At 41.4% G+C, this 22,895-nt stretch overlaps 1 long non-coding RNA gene across 1 annotated transcript; it reads left to right on the top strand.

Moving 5' to 3' along the window:
• The first annotated feature begins 19,870 nt into the window (after nt 1–19,870).
• Nucleotides 19,871–20,482, top strand: LOC121956271. The gene is made up of 2 exons (XR_006106688.1): nt 19,871–20,047; nt 20,178–20,482. It is a non-coding gene; the product is annotated as an uncharacterized LOC121956271 (long non-coding RNA).
• Nucleotides 20,483–22,895: the final 2,413 nt, after the last annotated feature.

The raw sequence follows: 22,895 nt of genomic DNA, 5'->3' as shown, positions 1-22,895 counted from the left end.
TCACCACTAACCTCTTTTCCTAAAGTGCTCCACATGTGCATAACCAAGGAAAGCACCACTAACATAATGATAAAGAAAACACGGGAAACTGGAAGGTCGAAGAAAGAAATGTTCTCTCAGGCAAATTATATGAAGGAGTAAATAATTGGACGCTTGATGTGTACAGCAGAGGGCAAACTGACACCACAAATACACTCTCCTTTCAGCGTTTAAACTAAACAGAGTGGGTGTTTATTCTGGCTGTTTCACTGGGGCTGTGTCGGCCTGTTTCTTAGTTAGGGAAAGAAACATCCTGGAGATACCCATTGGTTGCTCGGCAGCAGCTTCCGACCTAGAAACAGTTCAGCACAAAAGTGCAAATTATCGTTTTAACACTTTGTTTTCTGTACGGATTAAACAAACAAGAGATAACATTATAAAGGAACAGTATAACCAAAATTAAAAATACATATTTTTCATCTTTCCTGTTTTGATATTTATCAGTCTAGATTGTTTTGGTGTGAGTTGGCAAATGCTGGAGATATTGGCCGTGGGGATGTCTGGATACAGTTGTTTTTTTGTTTTTTTGTTGTTGCTGTTTCACACACATAACGGCATAAAATCCAAACAGGTAAAATCTAAGAAATAGATTAGGAGAGGCTTATACCAACAGAAACCCTCAACTAAAAACAACAAAAAATAACAAAAAAGAAAGAAAAATAAAGAAATAATGGGACTAGATGGCGCTAGGCTTCTTGTGCGCATAGCGCTCTTAAAAATTAAAAAGCTCTTGAAATGCACGCTTCATTCTCCCTAGTGATACAGGTGGTGGGTGTAGTTTGATAGGAAGAAAATAATAATTCTTGCATGCTCAAAACAACGTCTGTGGATTATCTTGAGTAACTGGGTCGTGATTTCAGGAAAGACACTTTGCTCTTGTTGGGCTTTTTTAATGGATTTTTTTGGCACTTTGAGCACCACAAGCCATCTAATTCCCTTTTCTGCAGGGGGGGGGGAAGGCAGACATCTCAATAACCAATATCTCCAACACTCAGACCAAAATATTATAGCTTGATAATTAAGACTATAGGTAAGAGAAAAATGCATGTTTCTGTTTTTGTGGTGAACTGTCCCTTTAATTAGTGAGCTTTAGAGGCATTAGGCTAGCTGTTTCTAGTCTTTATGCTAACTGGCTGCTCACATTAGCTTCATATTTACCCTACAGACACAAAAGTGGGACAGGTCTTCTCATATAACTTCCCACCAGACAGCAAATAATGTACGATTCCTTTAATTACAAAAAAGGGAAAGGAAAGAGAGGGGGGGATGGGGGGGTTAAGATTTAAAAGTGCAGTGAGCGGCAGCAGAAGGCACGTTTAAAGGATGTGGTCAGCTGAAGTTTGAGCAGAGTGTGAGCAGGTCGTGGGGTAGAAGCTGCACAGTGAGGTCAGAGATGCCCTGGAGGATCGAGTGAAAGAGACTGTGGGAGCCACGAAGCTTACCGAGGATTATTACACACACACAGGCACAGCTGTCATACACACATTTGGAGCACGAGCTGTGTGTCTGTTGAGATGGTGCACATGCTGCAACCCATGCAGTGTTGGTACGATGCATTACAGCAAGTTGGGGGAGTCAATTTTGTTGACCTGTTGTCTTTTTTGTACCCATTCACACCTTTTACAGAGCCGTCGCTAACATTCGTGTCCTCATCTTCGTACGTCAGTCTGTGGGTGCAGTGTGGCTCGCTCTGTATGTCCTGACAGTCACAACAAAAAACTCTATGCCACCATGGCTGATGTATATACAGTAAAAGCATACAGTATATATGGCAGGTTGCATTTTTTTCAATAAAGTGTGACAATGGCGTTTTTTGAATATATTAAATTGTTGTCTCTCATGCCTTCTCTAGTCTGTCCTCTTGTCTCTTGAATTCTCAACATTTTCTTTTCCATTTTTCTCACACGCTCTGCAAGCCCGCACGTTGTTTTGAACCTCTTTACGCAACTGAAACTATCATTTTCTCACATTCCTCCTTTTTACTGGTCTCTCTTTTACTACAATATCACTCGTTTCCTCTCTTTCTTTCCCTCTCAACCCCCGCTCTCTCTCTCTCTCCATCTCTCTTGCTGAGGATTATGCCGGCGTTCAGTTTCAGTTTCAGCCTGTTCTCACAATTCAGCACCAGCCAGCTGCTGTGAGCTTTCAGGCCACGCAAAGGTTAAACAGAGGTCAGAAGTGTATTCGTGTGAACATGACGTGATGGAGGCTTTCGTGAGTGGATGTGTTGAGGTGTATAGTATGGCTGTATTTTCTGTATGTGTCTGCATCTTTATGCGGTCTGTGTATTTAGTCTTAGATAAGACAGTGGAGAAATGAGTGCTCAGATGATTTACTGACGTAGAAGTACTGAAACAACAATGTAAAAATACTCCAATGCAAATAAAAGTCTTTCATTTAAAATGATAAATCCTAAAAGTTCAGAAGTTAAATCAGCAAAATTTACTTTTCTAATGTATTATAGAGTTAGGGTGTTAGATTTTTAATACTGATGCATTAATGTGTAGACAGCACTGCTGTTGTAGCTGACTGAGGCAGATTTTAACAACTAAAGATTTTCAGAAGTAAATGAGTACAAGAATATTGTATTCAAATAAAAGTACAAGTGCAAAAATATATGTAACTAAAAGTAAAAAGTAGGTCAGTTAAAATGTACTGTATAACTGTGACTGATGATCAACATCAGAAAAAAGAGCCAAAACCAACAATAAATTCAGTTTCCATGAACGGCAGCCAGTGTATACAACTGATTATGAGCTATAACTATAAAGCCACCCTCATCAGTGTAGTTTGACCAGAATTAAAGAGAAGAAACTCAAGAAATTACACAAAAATGATAAAATAAAATAAAAAGTTAAAAAAAAAAAGAGAGAAAAATGACCGGTTGCTCTGTAGACTATAATCACATGTAGGTCAAAAACTTGTGTCGGGTGTTCGTGGAAAATGGGAATGAAAAGGATAGACAGGAAGGAAATCCAGGCAATCCAAAAGTGTGAATACCATGAAAAAAACGAGGAGAAATCGTAGTATTTAGCCACTATAATAAAGGCTTCTTGATGTAATATCCTGCTCGTTTTCAGGTGCTCATGGAAATCCTTACTAATAAATAAAAAGTCTTTGGACACCAGGGCGGGTGTGATGTCCAACAACAGCAGAATAAATTGTCACCAATGCGGACAACGCAGAGATGTGTTCAGAGTATAAACACGTTACATCAAAGGTGAAACTTTGCCGTTTTTTTACTGCGTAGTGGACACGCAAAACTGCTTCTAGGCAACTCAGTGGTTGTTTGTATTCTCATCTGTACAGAGAGTTTACTGTATATGTTGTTGTGCATCCTCGAAGTCTTTCACCATCTGCTCGAGATTTAACTTCTCTGCGTGTTCATTCTCAAAGTCATAGTAAAACCAGTCCTCTGTGGCCCAACTGCACCCCTGAAAGTCTTCACAAACATCAGAAAGTCCTCACACACCTCGCTGAAGGTAAAAGTTTGGACGCAGAAATCACCACAAGAGGATCCACCATGAGCATGTTAGCATAAAATCTTTTTTTTTTTTACTTTTCAGAGGCAACTTTTAACTTTTCGCTGTGGATGAATTACCAAACGGGCCTAAGGGACACAAGTCTAGGGGCCCAAAGAGTCAGAGGGCCCCCCTGGCCTTCACCTGCAAATGTCACTCAAATGAATGACCAAGAAAACACTCCAAATGAACACAACAGGACACAAAATTATCACGAAGAGATTCAAAGGAACTGCAAATAGACACAAAGTACTTACAAAAAGAGGCAAAACAACCACAAAGAAACACAAAATGACTACAAAGTCACAAAAAACTACTACAAGATCTGTGCCCGGGGACCCACTGTCTCATCAGCCCATCATAAACAATTACCAGGACCTTTTTATGACTTTTGTTTTTACTTTGAAACAGATACCACTTGAAAGTTAAAGAAGTAAAAGTATCAGTTAAAAAAAACAAAAATCCTACAAGTAGACAGTTAAGTAGTTTAGTCCGGTGATTCTAAACCAGAGTTAGGCCACAGTGTGACTTCATTAATCTGAGGGGTCCTGAAATCATGAATGAAGAGGAAAACACAGATTTGTGTTTGTGTTTTATACTTTTATCTTAGGTATATTTGTGGGAAAAAAATTGATAATTTTACCACTTTGGGCCTTGAACAGTTACTTAATCCCTTGAAACCTGAGCAAATTGGCTCAATTAATTTCTAAGACATTGGAAGTGCAAATTATCAAGAAATGGCCAAAAATTAGCAAGAAATGAGTAAAAAGTTGCAAGACAATTACTGTCAAATAACAAGAAAGAAAAAGATTTTTAAAAAGACCTCAAGAAAGTGCTAAAAGAAATAAATACATTTTTTTCCTTTTTTTAAAAAATAGTATTAAGATATTTTTTTAATCCCAGCTAATTTTCAGATCATTTCCTTATCACCTTTTACTGTTTTCTGCAGTTTATGTGGTATTTCTTGCCAAGTTGATCTATTTGTATTTCCTGTGTTTTTGAATGAAATAAAAACAAGTTTTTTCAGGTTTCAGAGTTTGAAATGCTCGTAAAAAAGACATCTGAAAGCAGCACAAAAAACTAATGTTGATCCAGGTGTTAAAGAGTTAAATAAAATCGGGAAAATGTCTCTTTGGTAGAACAGACAACAACTAGATTTGACGGATCACATGATCAGTCAGTCGTTCACATGCTGCCAGAAATCTTAATGCGACTATGACACTATGTACCAAAAATGGACAAGAACAACATCTGTCAGTTAGGAAGAAACTAAAACATCCTGTGTGTCCACTAGGTGGCGCATCTTCAGCATTTACCATCCAGGAAGTAGGCTAAGCCAAACCCTGGTAGCGTGAGGCTGTGGGTACATCCAGTGCCCTACCTGATCTTTGTGGAAATGTAATGCCACACGTGGGCACATTATCAAGCTCCCTGGAGGTTACGGCAAGGCCGAGTAGTGACGCCAGCACATGAAAGGACAGGCCCAGTTCAAAGCGCTCTGTGATTTCGGGGCAGTAAAAGCAGGAGAACAGAGGCAGAGAATAGAGCCACAGGTGGGCACTTTCTGTTTAGCCTGTCTCAACCAATACAGGCATTTCTACTTACTATTGATGATAGATGATTGCTTGTTTTGCACCCAAAGGTTTCTGTCTTCCTGCAGGCTGCTGGACTTAAAATTTTCAGTATAAACCTTCTGTTTTTCAGTTTTCACCTTTACTTTTGTTTTGTTTTTTTCCATCGCCGTCCCACCCAAGTTCGAGTGCCACCCATGTAACAGTGCCAGGGCTGCCTGGGATGCAGCGGTGCCCGCAAGGAGAGAGAAACCAGAGATTGACAGGGAGGGGGAGACAGAGTGAGATGGGAGAGGAGGAGGAGGGGGTGAGTGTGTCCCCATGGCAACTGTGTGTTTTTGTTAGCGCTCGTGAGTCAGACAAGCAGTGACTCACAGTCAGGAGGAAACACACACACACAGTCACATTCATACTCGCACTCCCACTCACTCAAAGGGAAGCCAAATAAGGACAGCTACACCAACATGCACGGAGAGGGAGAGCGAGAGGGCAGAAAAAAGAAAAGATAGAGAGAGAGAGAACGAGTTGGGTGATTTGTGCTGAACCCGAAAAATCAAGAAACAAAAAGAAAAGTTGCAAGTAAGAGATGAAAGGAGAAAAAAAACAAAGAGATGAGACGGGAGCGTGCGCGCGCCAAAATGGAGGGAAGCCGAAGCACCAGAGGGGCACGGGTGCGGGCACATACCATCTCCCAAGAGCGCCCTTCACATGGGTGGGGGTAGCGGAAACACACACAGACACACCCAGTTTGTGCACACCTTGGCTTAACTCGCTAAACCACCCATTTATTGTCTGACGCCTACACATTTGGGAAGGCCACCTGGTTGTGCTCAACACGCTTCTGTAAATCTTTTTTAGCGACACACTAGAAAAAAATAACAAGTTTAAGAAAGCAGAGAGTTTTTCTGACTAATGTTTTCGCAGTGTGAAAGTAATGTCTGATTGTTCTCGTGTCCCTTCTGACTGATGGTTTATTTTCCCATGACCTGTTGTTCCAGTAGAGAAGTCCTTAAGTTGATGGAGATGACTAACTTTATTTACACTGAGGAGTCTGCAGATTTGTGTGTGTAGGCTGTGATTTACGCACAGTTAAAGACTATGGCTCATCCCCCACTGAATGTGTGTTTTGGCTTCTGTTGACCCTGACAGAGTGGCAGAAAATAGACCTCCGTGCAGACCCCTTAATCTCCCGGCAAAGATGTATCATTGTGTTTTTACAGAATCGTAAAAGTTGATATATTGAAAGTTCTCACCGCTCCACTTCACAGAGCTGACTGCTAACTTCCACTCAGCGGCTTTATGACTCTTTCCATCTTTTTTTTTTTCTTGTGCTCTTCATTCAGTTCAATCCGGTCAGCTTTAATGGCGTGATTCATGGATGGATCACTGCTTGGGCCTACCGGGCACAAGCCCAGGGGCTCAAAGTGTCAGGGGCCCCTGTGGCCTTCATCTGCAAAATGTCCCTCAAATTACCGACCAGGCAGAGACTCAATATTAACAGAATAAGACAGAAGAAGACCACAAAGATATTCAAAGGAGCTGCAAGGAGACACAAAATAACTACAAAAAGTGGCAAAACAACCAATAAGACACAAAGCATGACCAAAAAGACAAACAGTTATGACAAAAACACACAAAAGACCATAAGGAGATGCAAAAGAACCGCAAAGAGACACAAATGACCACAAAAAGACACAAAACAACCTCAAAGACTAAGAAAAAGACGAGGAAAGACCACAAAGTGATGCAAAGGAACTGCAAAGAGGTACACAATAACTTCAAAAACAGGCAAAACAGACAGACAGAGACACAAAATGACTACAGAGATATAAAACAACCAAAAAGACATAAAATTATGACAATGAGAGATGAAAATATCACTAAGCGATGTAAAAGAACTGCAAAGAGACATGAAACTACAAAAAAGGGGAGTAACAGCCCCAAAGAGACACAAAAAGATTACACGGGACACAAAATAAGTACAAAAATGGGCAAAACAATCACACAGAGAGATAAAATGACTACAAACAGACAAAAACAAACAAAAGAAAAACAAAGAGTCACAAAAAGACCACAAAAAGATGTAAAGGAACTGCAAAGAGACAAAAAATTACTACAAAAAAGTGCAAAAACCCCCACAAAGACACACAAAATGACTACGAAGAGGCAAAAAAGACCTAAAATTACCAGAAAGAGACAAAAAAAAGACCACAAAGAGATGCAAAGGAGCTGCAAAGAGACAAAATAAAACAAGCAAAACAACTGCTGAGAGACATGAAATGACTACAGAGGCAAAAAAAAAAAAACCCTAAACAAAGACACACAAAACCACAAAAAGATGCATAAGGACGCAAAACAACAATTAAAATAGGCAAAACCTCCACAAAGTCTGTGTTTTGCTCCTGTGTAGGAGAGGTAGGGGGGCCTTTTGCATATCTGTGCCCAGGGGCCAAATGTCTCATAATCCACCCCTGGAAATACTGCTAAAGCTTTGGTACTTAAACTGTGAATAATGACCAAATTTAGGTGCAAGGTTATTTGCCACCACTGCAGAAAGTCATACTGAAAGTACAGTAATACATATGTTTGCCATTTAAAGTTTAACACATGAACTCTTCCAAAATCTAGAACAATTCAAATGTATCTCATTTTCTTTGTGTGCAACTTTCTCCTACTTCAGTCTCTCTCTGTACCTCCAGTGTTCAAAAGTTCAGCCCGAAACAGCCAATCAGAGGCCAGTGTTGATGATCCTTCTTGTCAGTTTTATCTCCGTAGAGATAACACACTAAAAGTATCACCTGCCCTCCAACGGCCGTGGGTTATTTCACCTATTTTTGGAGTTTAGCAACAGCAGCAAAGCCAAAGTACATATTGCAACTTTGAACAGAGCTCCAGTTAAAAAAAAACAAGATGCCTTTCTCAATAAAAATCAGTCCGTTTTTTCTCCGGGCGTGTTTAAAGACAGATTCTTCCCCGCTCTGGTTTCATCCCCATACAGCAGGTGAGCAGCAGGTGGAGAAAGAAATGGCACAGAGGTTAGAAGTTTTATTGGGGATAGAGGGGGCAGGGTCAAAGGTCAGCGCTAAGTGGGCAGGCCAGCTGGGAAACAGCGTTGAAGGCTGATGTCGGAGCGGGGAAGCTAACGAGGGAGAGGGGAATGTGGTGCGGAGCTGTAAAGGGTACAGGAATTGGGGAGTGTGTGCGTCTGTTAACACACAAGTGATTAATGAGACGGAGGAAGTCACCCGGCTGTGTGTCACTCCACATGATGTCAGCGGTTGAACAGAGGAACAGAAACGCCATATGGCCACAGATAGGCTTCCTCTCTCGTTGACCACCACAAACAAAGAAAATTACTGTCTTACATGTACTGTACTCTACTTGTAATCACTTCCTCAAACAGAAAGACAAACATAACCATCGGCCAGTTGCACAACTACATTTCATTCTTAACTTTTTTTTCGTAATAGTTCACTTCTTTATTCCTCTTTTTATAACTGCAGTGCCATTAACAACATTTCTACCAGCATTCAGTTCTCAGTGATTCGTCTAGTTTGCAGTTTCGTTTTTAATTTTTCTTTTAATATGTTCTTTTGTTCTTTCCCCATCATGTTTAATTTTATTGTTAGTACTATTATTCCTGTGTTTACTGCTAATATTCTCTGAATTGTACCTACTCTTATTGGTGTGCATTGTTGTTGTTATTTTTGTGTTGTAATTTTTTCCTCCTTGTTTAACTCTCATTTAAATTTTGTTTGGTCTTAATTCTGTATTATCATCTGGCTCTGCAAGAAACTCTTCTTGCTTGTGCTTTGTCTTGTTTGTCAAAGCACTTTGTAAACTCAGTTTTTAAAGGTGCTTTATAAAAAATGTTATTATTATTATTCTAATTGCTGTTTCAACCTGTATCGTCCCTGTAAAAAGTCTTAAAGGGCACTGAATTTATATAAAACAGAGTCTTAACTGGTATTTAAATACCTTAAATCAATCTTTTAAAATGCTGACATAGGGAGCACAAATTTTAGAATTTATCTTTTCCCAAAATCACATATGGTAACATATTTTTTCAAATTATTTACCGAATGCTGAATGCACTAATGTCACACAGATCAGGACATCCGAACCAACAACACTCGTACTTTGCTTTCAGCTTTGTTTTCCGCTGTCTGCTACCTACCTGTCACTGTCAGTCATGACTGCATGGGTGAGAGGGACAAATTGTTCAGGAATAAGCCGATTTTTATTGAGCAATTGATCATCCTCTCACATTCAATTTCGCCTCAAATAACTACAAACAGCCACAGTATGGCACCCGTGGACCCACTCAAGTTCTTTAAAACTATCAAAATCACATACTATAAAAACCAAAAGTTTGAGCTGCCAAGCTCAGGTCTCGTTGACACAGAATGACCCTCTAAGTAGCCAGATAATTAAGTGTCATGGGACAACACTGAACATGAAAAGTTCAGTAATTTAATTAATCACAGAGGCACTCTTATCCTACAGACGTGTCTTTGGCCAGTTATAATCTGTCCTCACCTGTGAATCCTCGGGCTGATGGTCAGTGCTGCAGCCTGGTCTCTGTCCTGACTGCTGTGTGCTGCTTTCTCCCTGCTCTATCTATTGCAATACAGACAAAAAATATGTGCAAAGAAATTTTAGAAGAGTAATTCTGAAATAGCTGTGGCGATATTCTATAAATATATTTCCCTTTAGCCATGAGTTACAATCTCTCCTCACCTGTGAAGCCTCAGTGCTGCAGCCTGGTCTCTGTCCTGACCACTGCACGCTGCCTTCCTGCTCTGTCAATTGCAATAATACAGATTTTTTTTTTAAAAATTAAGAGTAGTAGTTGTGAAATTGCTGTGGAAATCAATCTCAAAGTAACTTTTATGCTGCAGATATATTTTCTCAGCCAATTATAATCTCTCCTCACCTGTAAAGCCCTTGCATGACCATCAGTGTTGCCTTCTGGTCCACCTTCTTCTCCTCCCTGCTCTTTCTGTTGTTGCATTAAAGATTTAAAAATGTGTGCAAAGCAATAGTGAGCACATAACTCTGTGCAGAAATTAAGGAGCTAGCTAGCTTCATGCTACTCCTAGCATGACGCTAGCTAGCCGGCCATAGCTAACAATAACATTAGTGTTATCGAGCTATACTGGCGTCTAATTCATTTAATATCATTTAGCGAACATTATCAGCAGGCAGCAGCGTTATTCAACTTACACGGTTTGTTCAGAAGAAGGCGTGCAGGGGTTTTTGCCTCTTGCCGGTTGGTTTGCTGCATATTATTTAGGGTACTTTACGTAAAACTGACAGTTCAGAGAAGTGCTGCCCGCGCGCGTCTCAAATGCGTCACGTGATCACAACAAGACAGCGCGTGTACGCCACCGCCTATTCATGGTGCGTTTGTATACCGCTCGGAAAAACGATGTAGGAGAGGTTACAAATGCATTAAACGGTTGTAAAAAGTGTGGGGGGACATGTCCCACGCGTACCCCGCGTCCGATACGCGCCTGGCAGAGGGCATCACCCAAAAAAGAAATAGAGGAGTAGGAGAAAATGAAAAGCAGAGAGCCAAAAAAAAGGATGGACCTTTGGCACTTGAATAGCGCTTTTCCAGTCTTCCTACCACTCAAAGCCCTTTTACACTACATGTCATATGCACCCATTCACACACAAATTTGAAAAATGAGAATGTTTGTGACCTCACCACCATATTGGAAATAGGTGACCAAAGCATCAAGCACCGCCCACTGGCCAGAGCCAACTTTCTCATTTTACAGCTAAACAGTACACTAAAATGTGTGTCTGAAATGGCCACTGCAGTAACAGAATGTTGATACATATTTGATCAGCGCTGCCTAGTTTGGCAGTTTGACCCAACATGTTCTTACTCTGAACTCATCACATGGTGCTGCTCTGTCAGGACCTTCTGCGTCAACCTGTGACGTTTTAGGTATCCTTGTGCGTCAGCTGTTTACATTAGGGGTCAAGGCTAAGGTGATGTCAACAAAGCCTGGTGGTGGGATGACGTCATGGTGGGATGACGCAGCCCATTACCGTGATGTCAACTAAAGCACATGGTGGGCTGAAGCTGCACGGTCCTTCTGTTCACAGAAAAGTGTGGACTGTCACAATGGTTAGGATCAGGCAACAAAGCCACAGATGGTTAGTTTTCGGCAAAAGAGGCACATGGTTATGGTAGACCCCCCCCCACCACCATTACCACCACACACACATACACACACATGCACACATAAAAACAAACTCCGGACTACTGCTCTAAAGTTGGTTTTTCGTGGGACCCATCCGCCTGTCCTATGACCACACTCGTGCTCCTAACATTATGTGGTTACTGGCACTGTCCTTCAGCCTTTCAGGTGCACGCGACCGGTTTCATCCAGCTGCGTTGCCAAGTGATGCCGCCCGTGCGTGTTGCATGTGGATGTTTAACGTGGCTTCTGGCATCAACATCCTATGCCGATTGCACTGACGGAGCGGCGCTATTTCACAAGTTTGGACTGAGAACAGGTTTTTGACCACAGTTCAGTTCAGCAGTGACTGACATGATTGACAGCTGTGTAAGACACTCCCCGGCTCTGCTTGGTTGTTTTCGGTGCACCGCGGTTGATTATGGAGGCAGTCAAACAGAGGTGACATGATGTTTTTTTTCTGTGTTATGTATTACTCTCGGAATATTGTGACAATTTCAGCATATGTGACAGAAAGTTATTTTCATAAAAGTTACCAACTGTGCCTTTAAGCTGTAAATAGAAGGCTCTGTGATGATACTCTGCCACATGTGTTTTTAATTTTTCCATCTCTCTCCTTGATTTACTCTCTCTCTCTCTCTCTCTCAGCCGCTCCCGTGCTATGAGCCGACTTTAAGAAAATCCACCTCTGTTTCCTCTGTGTTTGTGTGACCTGAGAACTCATCTGTTCACCGGGTTTCACCGCCAGCCAAGACCCCAATAGCTGGGCTGCGCTTCAGCTGGCCAGCTGGCTGACTGGGTGGTCAGCTGGTTGGTCGACAGACCGGTTGGCTGGATGTCTGATTGGCTGGCTGGATGAAAGGATGGATGGTTGGATGTCTGTGTCAGCAGAAATGCCAAGCAGCCTTGAGGGACTGGAAGGAGATGCCGCTATCAGAAAGGGGAGCGATACAGGGAGGAGGTGAAAGGGAGTTAAAATAGTAGGAAAAAGTAAGGAGTCACATCGCATAAAAGTTGTGTTGTGTAAGATAATGAATCAGCGTTGAGAGGGGTCAAAGTCAAGCAAATGAGGGCAGAAAGAAAATTGAGCAAGAAAGGGGTTTGTAAAGGTGGTCTTGGCTGGATATTTTTAGCATGTGGAGTGGGAGAGGGCGGTATCTTCTCAAGGGGTTTTTCCAGAAGAGTATATTTAGAGCCGGGATGTGTAAAAAAGACAGAGAGGGGAGAACAGGAGGGATGTGCACTGTACACTAATGCCAGTCTGATGTAAGAGTCTGCAATAGGACCACACACATTCCTTTTATTCTCTCTGCGGCTATTTCTGCCTCTTACTCATTCACCTGTTGACTCACTGGATCATATACAAAGTGCACATATAGCATGTATGTACTCTGACTCCCTTAAATATAAATCATAAATTCAACTGATGTTTTTCACCCATCTAGGCCTCTCACAAACTCCCAAAACATTCACATTCTTGACCCAGTTTTGAAGCCGCTTCTTGACAGTGAACGCCCTGCAGACAGGTCGAACATTTAAAAAACTGCCGCTGCCCAACAGCTTTTCAGCACATCAACTAACACCAGGCATTCCAGACACCGCAAATCAGACAGAGATTTTCCAGCTAATGTGGTACAAAGTTGAAGAGAGAGCAAGAGACACACACAGCTGAAAAAGCAATGCTAATAATAATGAGGGAAATGAGAGAGAACTGAGAGAAAAGAGAGCAGTGTGGTCTCCATGTAGCTCACTAAGGATAATAGCATGCACGCTGGCTCAGGCAGACAGAGAGAGAGAAAGAGGAGAGAGCGAGCGCGAGAGCCGCAGTGACGCCATTGTGGTTCCGCAGCACTTCCTGTCTACCGCCACAGTGTTTGTGTGTCTTGTCGCCACGGCAACTGCCAACACATAAATACCAGAGAGGTAGGAGAGAGAGAGAGAGAGAGCAAACGAAAGAGAAAATAGAGACAGAATCGTCAAAGTCAAGTGGATCCAATCGGAGCCTCCTTGCTGGCCACTTTGAGCTCGGTTAAGACGTGCTGGAGTTTTGTTGGACTTAATAACCGAGTCCTGGACTGGTTTCCAGTGACATGGTCCAGCATGGACGATGAGGAAAAGTTATGACCTCAAATGTCCCGGGAGTGGGTCAAGGGTGGATGGGGGGAAAAAGAGGCCGGGAATGGGGGGCGAAGTGCCTGAGGCTGTTAATTCAGGGTGGAGCGGAGGAGGAGAGAGATGAAGGATTGGCAGGTTGATTCAGGATGTCGCCAATTAGAAGACTTTCTCACTCCATTTAGCGACTTTCAGACCCTCTTAGCGACTTACTTTCTAAAAAGCAACAACACATTTAGCAACTTAATCAGACCATCAGGGAAAAAGAGAGACAAGTTATCATTTCCATGCATGCTGCTCAAGATAATCGCAGTCCACGACTTCTCTGTCATTGGGTGCTCTCCTCCTCTTGCGAGGTGCAATAGGTGTGAGACAAGCAGAGGAGACACTGCTCGCTATAGGAGCTCAGTTGTAGTAACTTACGTTGTAGTAATACGCTCTCTGAATTGGAAGCGCAAAAGTGGTGCAATAAATGTAAAAATCTAGAAATGCTGATATGATATGTAGGCCACATACTCATGGTTTCCAGAAATGCACAATGCCAACATTTTCCTCTGGAGAATGGGGTGTTTTGTCAAAGTGTCCTTGGGCAAGGCAGTGGCAGAGCATCACTATGATCAAGAGCAAACTTTTCCATGTGAATGTGTGAGCGCAGTTCATTCTCTCCATACAGGAACTATTGCTGTTAATAAGAATGCGTTCTTATAGCCAACAGTGTCTGGATAAATACATTTAAAGCTGATACCTCACAGATCAGCTGGCACAGATAGCAGCTCCCTCTCTCATTCTCCTGCATTTCTCTCTCTCTCCAAAACCATTTTCCACTGCTTGTTGCATAATTAGATCTGACTCACCATGACAACCAAATGGAAGTTGATTTTTCCTTTTTTTTTTTTTAACTCCCAAACCCAGTGGCCCAGATTAGAGTCGCTTACTGTCGTCTGACTCACTGTCTAAGATGGTCATTCAGTCGAATGCACCTTGTGACCTGTTGACGCACACACATCTCTGCATGCATACTGTAAACACTGTTTTTATAGACATAGATGTGCACTGAAATACATGCACCCTGTGAGGTTGAACATGTTTCGACATATGTGTGCATTAGTTCAGACAGACACATATCCTGCAGGTCTGTACTTTGACCTCTAATGTAAAACACTAGAGCAGAACATACTATGGTGCATATTTCTCAATAAACCATTAACTAAAGATGACACAGCTCCAACATAACGCCAACTGTAATTCACAGTGTTGCAATGAATGGCATTATACACATGCACTACTGTACAGGAAACTGTACACACCCACCCATTATCTTTTCAAAATGGACACATCAGTAAGGTGAGGTTTTGCAGTAGCAACCAATGGAGCAGTGTAGTAGTACGTTTTCAAATTAGCAAATCTGCTTGTTTTTAAATGATAACCGCAAATGTTATTTCGCGAGTTCTTTAGTTGCCATTAATTGCATATTTGTTGAAACATAACATACTGTAGTGGCCTCTGAAGAACGAGTGAGAACGGCTCAGAGACTACATATAAAGATGGACAACAGCTCTCCAAAAGTAAAGTCAAAACATCTCTATCACTCCATGGTGGCTGGCTTCAGTTATAGGTCACCCCCACCCGCTCCATGTTAGTGGATGGGACAAGGTCCAAACTGAAAACTCAAATTACACAGCAGACAGGCAGATTAGGGTTGGAAATTAGCATCAGGCACCAGCCAAATGCTGGTAAAATATGCAAGTGGCTGCTAGATTTGCTTCACTCACCAACCAAAAAACAATGGTAATCTCTCTAGGGGCTGGTAGATTTTGGAATCCGAAAAGGTAAATTGATGCAGATCAGCCTATTATCACGTTTCACTCTATGGATTAAGGATTTATTTTGACCAATCTGCTGGAACAGTGGACTAACTAACCAGATGACGAAGGGCCTGTACACACACTGCCAATCATACCCAGCAGATATCATTCCTTTTTTCCATTGATCAGGTCATTTTGGTGCTTAGCTACCCAGAGCTCTACGTCTGTCCCACAGAGAACAGTGGACACACTCAAAAATCGACGCCTCTAAGCAGACCTTGATAAACCTTGAACCCAGGATTTCTGGTAAACAGGCTGTGATACGATGCTGGTTGCTTATTTGGCGCAGCCTGCATCCATGCCCTTGAACGCTGGCAGAAGAAAGTAGGCAGAGGAGTTGCACCCATCGCATTTTCCAGGTGGTAAAAGATGCAGCGTGTGCCCTGGCCCTGATAAGACCAACTGGCGGTGTTGGTGAGGTTTTATTTTTTGTTGTTTTTGTTTGTGTGTTTAAGATGAATTAACAAGACAATTAAGACAATCTCAAAAGGGACAAGCGTAAAAGGGAGAAACTTGGATAGGAACAGGGTTGTAATTTTCTTTCTAATAAGGAAAATAGGATTAAGAAAAGGTCAAAACTGAGTTCTAGTGAGTGAGTGAGTGTGACACACAGTATGACCCCAATGACGAGTGCTGTCACCATAACAACTAACAACAATCGCCATTTTCTTTTGCACTAGTCAAATGACAGCGGCAAACAGTTCAATGTCCATTCTAATCTCAATCCATTTCTATGACATATCAGTACAGTTTCCATAGAGCTGATAATGTTTTACAGAACCATAAAGAACGGAGTATGGCCTCGGGGCAGCCCGAAGAACAGAACTCTCTTTCAACACCATTTTCCAAAAGGCAGTACCCTCACTGCCAGCAGGAAAGATTGCAGAACATTGCGCACCGCGGTTGGCTCTCAATAAACTGGCATTAGTGGAAAAGAAGCAAGATATGGCCTCCTTTTTCAGTTTCAAGTGGATCGTATTTCGCCCAGGGTGAAAGAACTGGTATTGGTCTGAAGTGAAAACGATGAGTAACATTTAAAGGCATCTTTCTTTCAGATCTATATCATCTCAGTCATTACAGTGCTGGTGTTGCGTGCGGTGATGCTAATTGTAATCTCTGTGAGGCGAAATAAGAGGGGAGTGTGCACGACACACATCGAGGTTTAGACCACAGACTGGAGATGGAAACTTTTTTCTTTTTTAAACCAGAGTCGAGTTTATCACAGACGTCCCAGTTAACTCTGTCTGTAGACTACTGAGTCTCACATTGACCTTTTACACGATATGAGCAGATAGCATGTAGTGATACAGATAAAGAGCAAAAAAAAAAAGAAAAGCAGGCCAAGTGGGAAATTTATGAAGCTCTCTTCCACTCCATCATAAGTTCACCCACACCACATGTAATCTTTGCAAACCAACAATCAGAAAGTTATTACACTGCATTCAACTCTGGCTGTTATGCAAAGTTGTAAATCCCCTCTGAAGACAACATAGAAACTGAGGTCCGTAAACAAAACATTATCCCATCCGAAGATAAACGATGTGTCGCGGTCATGTGTCTTACTGGCATAGTCATTTCACTAAGCCTGAGTGTATGTGTTGCTAGGAAACACATAAGTGTGTGTGTGTGTGTATGTGTGTACGTGTGTGTGTGTGTGTGTGTGTGTGTGGAATGTGTGACGTCTGCGCTCTCACAGGGGCGTGGTTGTCTGCGCGGGACACACACACACACACACACACCCAGAGGCTTCAGTGGAAGAAGGGGAAGTCATAAAGCCTCTAATAGCCCCTTTCTGAAGCTCGTGTTACTGTCTCTCTGTGGGGAATGGGAGTGTGTAGGTGGAGGGGTGGGGGGTGGGGGTGGGGGTCTTTGCTTGACAGGTGCAGATCAAACCAAGCTCGGACACAAACACACATGCACACACACACACATACAAAACCCAGGTCTAAAGTTGTAAAAACCATGAAATATGTAAGTTTCTGCTGTTTTCTTTATGAAACCACCATCACCACTGGGTGAATCAGTGGTGATGCATTTATACTCTTCATCAGTAAAATCCAGGGGGGAGACTTTCTCCTGCTATGACAAGGATGAAAATTTCACCGCATAAGTGTCACGCTAACTGCAGCACACTCAAATCTACACTTTAAAAGACATCTGTACACTTATACCTACAGGCCTAAGTTTCATTTAGGGGAAGAGATTCAGATGAAACAGGGGGTCTGGGTGTCCTTAATCAAAGCATTTTTAGCGTCAAACACTTAATTCCCTGCAATCTGGTTAATTTTTATGCACAAACTGTGTAGTTGTCCTTCATTTCATCAAAATAAAAGTCTACTTTCATGTTCTCAGGTTTCCCACAGTCATGGAAAACCTATAAAAGAACCTATATAAAAGCATAGAATTTTACAATCACCTTTTTTCCAGGCCTGGAAAAGTTATTGAATTAGCAAAAAGCATTAAAAGTTTTGGAAAAGTCATGAAAATAATTTTTTAGACATTAATCTTTCATCGATAACTTTCCATATAATTACAAATGCATATCCAAAACACTGAAGATGATGTGTCCCTTGCATTGCCCCTGAAATCTACACCTGTGCTCATACCCATCCATCTTCCTTACCCCTAAAATGATTTCATATTTAAATTGTCTCTAGCTTGAAGTGATATGGAAAATCAACCATGCCTTGTCAGATTACTGTAACTCTGCACTCCTTCCCCAAATAAAGTCTCTTAGCAATAAAATAACGCAGCCTAAAGTTTCACCAAAATAAGACAAAAGACAATTTCACATACACTTTAAGCATAAACAATCAGAATTGATAAGTCTACAACTTTAGCAGACATTATTTCAGCGTGGATGTAAATACACATATGCAGTGTTCTTACTGAAATTTTAATTTCGAAGCAATCGCTATAGAATCAGAATCACCTTGAATGGCCAGTTATGTGTGCGCATACAAAAAATTTAAGTTTTTTTTCCCTCTCTCTTTTTGTTTTGTTTTGTGTGGCTTTCAATGTACTTACACAGTAATAAACATAACAGTTAGGACAACAGAGCTGGTCAAAAAAAGCTAAAGAACAGACATAATTAGTATATACATGTGAAAAAAAAAGTATATTTTTTAAGTAAAAATATATAAAGATAAATAAAAAAGAACCAATGATTAATATAAAAATAAATAAATGAATAAATAAAATAACATCTACATAAGTCAAGTGTTTGGTAGGTTGTAAACTACACATATAGTGCAAAGAAATAAATACTGATGCATATAGATGGACTGAATTGTCAAGTTTATATATATGTATATATTTATATGTCTTTATACTGTATATGTAACATGTAGGATTCATACTGACAGTGACAGATAATATGTACAGAAAAATTCTAATCTATAATGTTATTAAATTTTGCATGCTAACTAGAATACATAAAATAGCCAATACTAAAATATGAGTGTTAAGTTGTCATTTATTGAGGCTGCATATATGATTAATGTAGATAGCTGTACCTTCCCTTAACTCCATATTTGTATAGTATACTTTCTATTTGCACTTGCAGGAGATGACACCCCATACCTAAACCTGTGGCATCTTTAAAAATAATTTTTAACACTCATCTTTCAATTACTGTTTCTGTCCTTGTTAATGACTTTAACCTTTGTCTTACATTTTCTTTAGGCCTTTAGTGATCATTTTCTCTGTTGCATTGTTTGAAAGCCACTTTGAGTTTTTAACACATTATCATTATCTTGCAATTTGTCAGTGCAGATGTACTACAAAATCATGCTTGGTTACTCTCAGGCTGAGAGCTGTACACACACGTAATAAAACAGTAAACAAAACCTAAGTTTAAATATTAAGACAATATAAAAACAGGGTAAAAACACAAATAATGATGAGATAGTGACAAATTCCTTTTAAGTATAAATGTTGATAGTAATGATAATGAAAAATGTGCCTGAAATATTTATTCTAAATGGTAGCAGCAGGATACACTCATCCACATGTTGCGCTCACACACACACACACACACACACACACACACACACACACACACACTTGGATAAGGGTAAAAAAACAGCACTGACATCTGAAGAAATGCTATTTAAATTAACTTTAGGATAAACGTGTTCACTCCGATCATTGTCAAAGAGAGAAATTATTACAATCTACAACTTTCGGTAACATTAGTCTCTGCAGAACATCTCCAACATACAAGAACAGTGTAACAAAAGTTCTCAGTATGTTTGTCCACTAAAACACTGCACATTAAGAGCAGTCTTCCTGCCTGCTATTGACTCAAACAGCCTTTGCTCATTTATTAGCAGCTGTGCAGCCAATTATCTCCCTGCCCCCTTTCCTGTGTTCTAGCAGCAGCCATGGCCGTGCACAGGGGAGGAGAGGAGAGGAGAGGGGAGGAGAGGGGAGGAACCCGCTCCTCTGACATCGTCATAAAGGAATCCCCTGCACTGGGTTGGGCCCGCCCACTCTCTTACTCTCACCCTGTCTGGCTCCCAGACACACTCGCGTTCACACACACTGTCTGCACAGTCGAAGGAGAAACAGACCCACGAGACGAGACGAGGAGTGGGAGACACAGACAAACACTGGGAGAGACAGAGGGGAGGGAGGGGGACAACTGTGAAGTTCAACTTTAAGAGTGTGACACTGGAGGGCATGAGGAGACCGAGGAAAAGGAGTACAAACTGTTGTCTCAGGTAGGTGCAGCATCGCATCTGACTCCTCTTAGAAGTTTTATTGTTTTATGACTTTATGACCCGGCAAATCTGTACGCTTTTCTTTGACTTTTTGTTGTTTTTTTTGTCTTGAACCACTGGTCTTCAACAGAGAGGCACTTCACACTTCACAGTAATTGCGGCAACCTGTTGATCAGGACAGACGTTCACACGGAGCGACAGTAAAGTGTGCCTGCTATTCAAAATGTACTGTAATGTTGGCACTGGAATATTGCCCTGATCTGTGGTCCGCCACTGTGGACCGGCTCTATTACAAAGGTCAGACGTAAATAGTTCCTTTGAATGGGATGGCTTTATTTTTGTCTGTCTGTCTGTCTGTCTGTCTGCTTATCTGTTTGATTTAAGGATTATATCTTCCAACCGTCTGAATGAATTACTACATAATTAGTCCGCCTACCTGTTTGTCTGCCTTCCTTTGCTGCTTCATGCGTGTCATCTATCCGGGTACACGTCCATCAGTCTGTGCACCTCTCCGCAGGGTGTCATTGGCAGCAAAGAGTGGGAACAGAGGTCATAAAAAGTTTGTAGAAAAACAGCTGTAATGGTAGTGGCGGAGCGAGGGCCGGAGCCGCTCAAACATTCCTCTCATTGTTCAGAGGCCCTGTAAGTCTGCGAGCTCCCAAACCTCCATGAAAGGAAGGGAATCCAGCAGCTACTGTAGCTAACAGTTTGAGCTACAGCTCAGGGCCGGCTGTCTCTGTCTTCCTGTCCTCTGTGCTGTCTGCTCCCCCTCTGGGAGTGTTGGTACAGAACAAATTGGGCAATGGAAATGCAAGGAGATTAAGATGACGCTGAAGCATGGACAAGAGAGGGATCTGTTGCTTTGCTTCAGATAACCTTTTTGCCAAATGACAAAGGAAAGAGAGGTTATAAGATTGGAAAAGCCCACCAGGGAAGGCCAAAGGATGGAGGAAAGAGGGGATAGACGGAGCAAAAGAGAAGGTGGGGATCCAGGACTCCTTGGCTTTGGTGGTGAGGCTGGGTGGGTGGGTGTGCCCAGCAGCAGTCCGTAGGAATGGGCCCAGGCTCAGGAAACCGTGGCGTAGTGGAATAAAAGTGTGTGTAGTTTCTGCATCCATTTGTGCATGTGTGGTTCAGTTGCAGCAGGGCGGCTGTACACTAAGTACAGGCCTGGTGGTGGTAAGGGTGTTTGGCAACGAATCAGCCTGAGGATAGGGTTACACGCATTGGGCTACAGGGAGCACACCATGGGCTTGGGTTGGGCTGAGGCTAGCTTTACAGCCCGAAGAGACTTTGAGCTCTTCTCTCTTTTTTTTTTTTTTTTTTTTTTTTTAAATCTGGAGCTGGAAATACTTTTTTTTATATTCCCAGACTAATGTCCCACATGTGGTGCGTTCCATTGATTCCAGTCCAGCCAATGAACGCTCCCGTCTTTTGATTCAGGAAAAACTGCAACAGAAAGGGCCCATAGTAGAGCGTGAGTCCTTGTTTGAATGTCACTGAATGTCAGCAATAATTACGCCCTCACACGCAACATGAAACAAATACAATCTTACGCACTTAACCCAGACGCACAGTTTGTCTGGTAGCGAGAGAGCCAGGGTGTGGTGCCGCTGTACTGTAAGGTGTATGAGTTCAAAGATCTGGGATGTGTTCTGTATTTTCAGTGTAGTTTTTTGACAATGTTGCGTCTCTAACAGTTGGTTTTAGGCTGAATTAGCATCCACTTGTTGCTGTGATTGAAGACTGAAATGGCTGTCTTGAAAATGCTGTTTTGTTGCCACAGTTTCAAGTATTGTTCATCTTTATGCTTATTATCACCTTTTTGGACTCAGCTGATCTGGTTAATAGTTACTTTGCCATTTTCTCCACACTCATCCAGTGGTGGATGAAGTACCTGAAAGTCATACTTGAGAAAAAGTACAAATATCTTAACAGAAAAGGATTTTGGTAGATGTTAAACTCCCCTCCTAGAATAATTTGATCTTGAAGTATCTGATTTGAACTGTATTTAAGTACCAAAAGTTTTAAAAGGTATGAAATGTACTGAGGTACATGAAAGTAAAAGTACAACTAAATGCTGGTATTAAACAAAGAAGGCCATCAAAATCTCGAGAATTATATGTATTTCTTCGTAACATACACCATCTTAAGGAAGGAGCGCACATTAAACTATAAAAAACAAGGTTTTTTTGCAATTTAAAGGGTTTAAAGAACAAAATACAGCTTTTCCTTCCCTCTTTTATGTTCATTTATCTATCCCCTTTTTTTTATGTCCCCTCCTCCCTTCCTCAGTTACTTTAGTAACTAAAATACTTAGGATAAAAGTATACATTTTATTTAAGAAATGTAGTGAAGTAAAAGTAAAAATTGACAGAAATATAAAAACTCAAGTAATGTACAGATACTCCCAAAAAATTCTTAAGAAATGTAACAAAGTACTTTGTTACATCACGCCGCTGCACTCCTCAGGGTGTGTTTTAGAGGTGTAATGAATACGACAGCAATCATGGAAAGCAAATGTGGCCTTTTGACACTTTAAGAAGGGAATTCAGACGTTATTATAACCCTTGTGCTCCAGTGTTGACATAATGTCTTCAAACTTAGATCAATTTCGCACGAGGCTGGAAATAAACTGCCCTCTGTGAAATTCTCTGATGCAATGGAAAAATACAAAAATTGCTTCAGTTTGATTCATAATTATTGATGAAGTGAACAAAAGCAGCGTACAGCCGGCCTGTGGGTCGCCCTGCTCACTGTTTGCTCTGTGGAGCGTTCACAGCCTGGAGGTGTGAATGATGTCAGACTGGTATGTATTTGTACTATTCCTGGTTAGGGCGAGAACCCG

Source organism: Plectropomus leopardus, chromosome 17 (assembly GCF_008729295.1).
Source record: "Plectropomus leopardus isolate mb chromosome 17, YSFRI_Pleo_2.0, whole genome shotgun sequence".
Classification (NCBI taxonomy): domain Eukaryota; kingdom Metazoa; phylum Chordata; class Actinopteri; order Perciformes; family Serranidae; genus Plectropomus; species Plectropomus leopardus.
The sequence above is the reverse complement of the archived record's forward strand: the minus strand, read 5'-3'. Positions and strand labels throughout refer to the sequence as shown.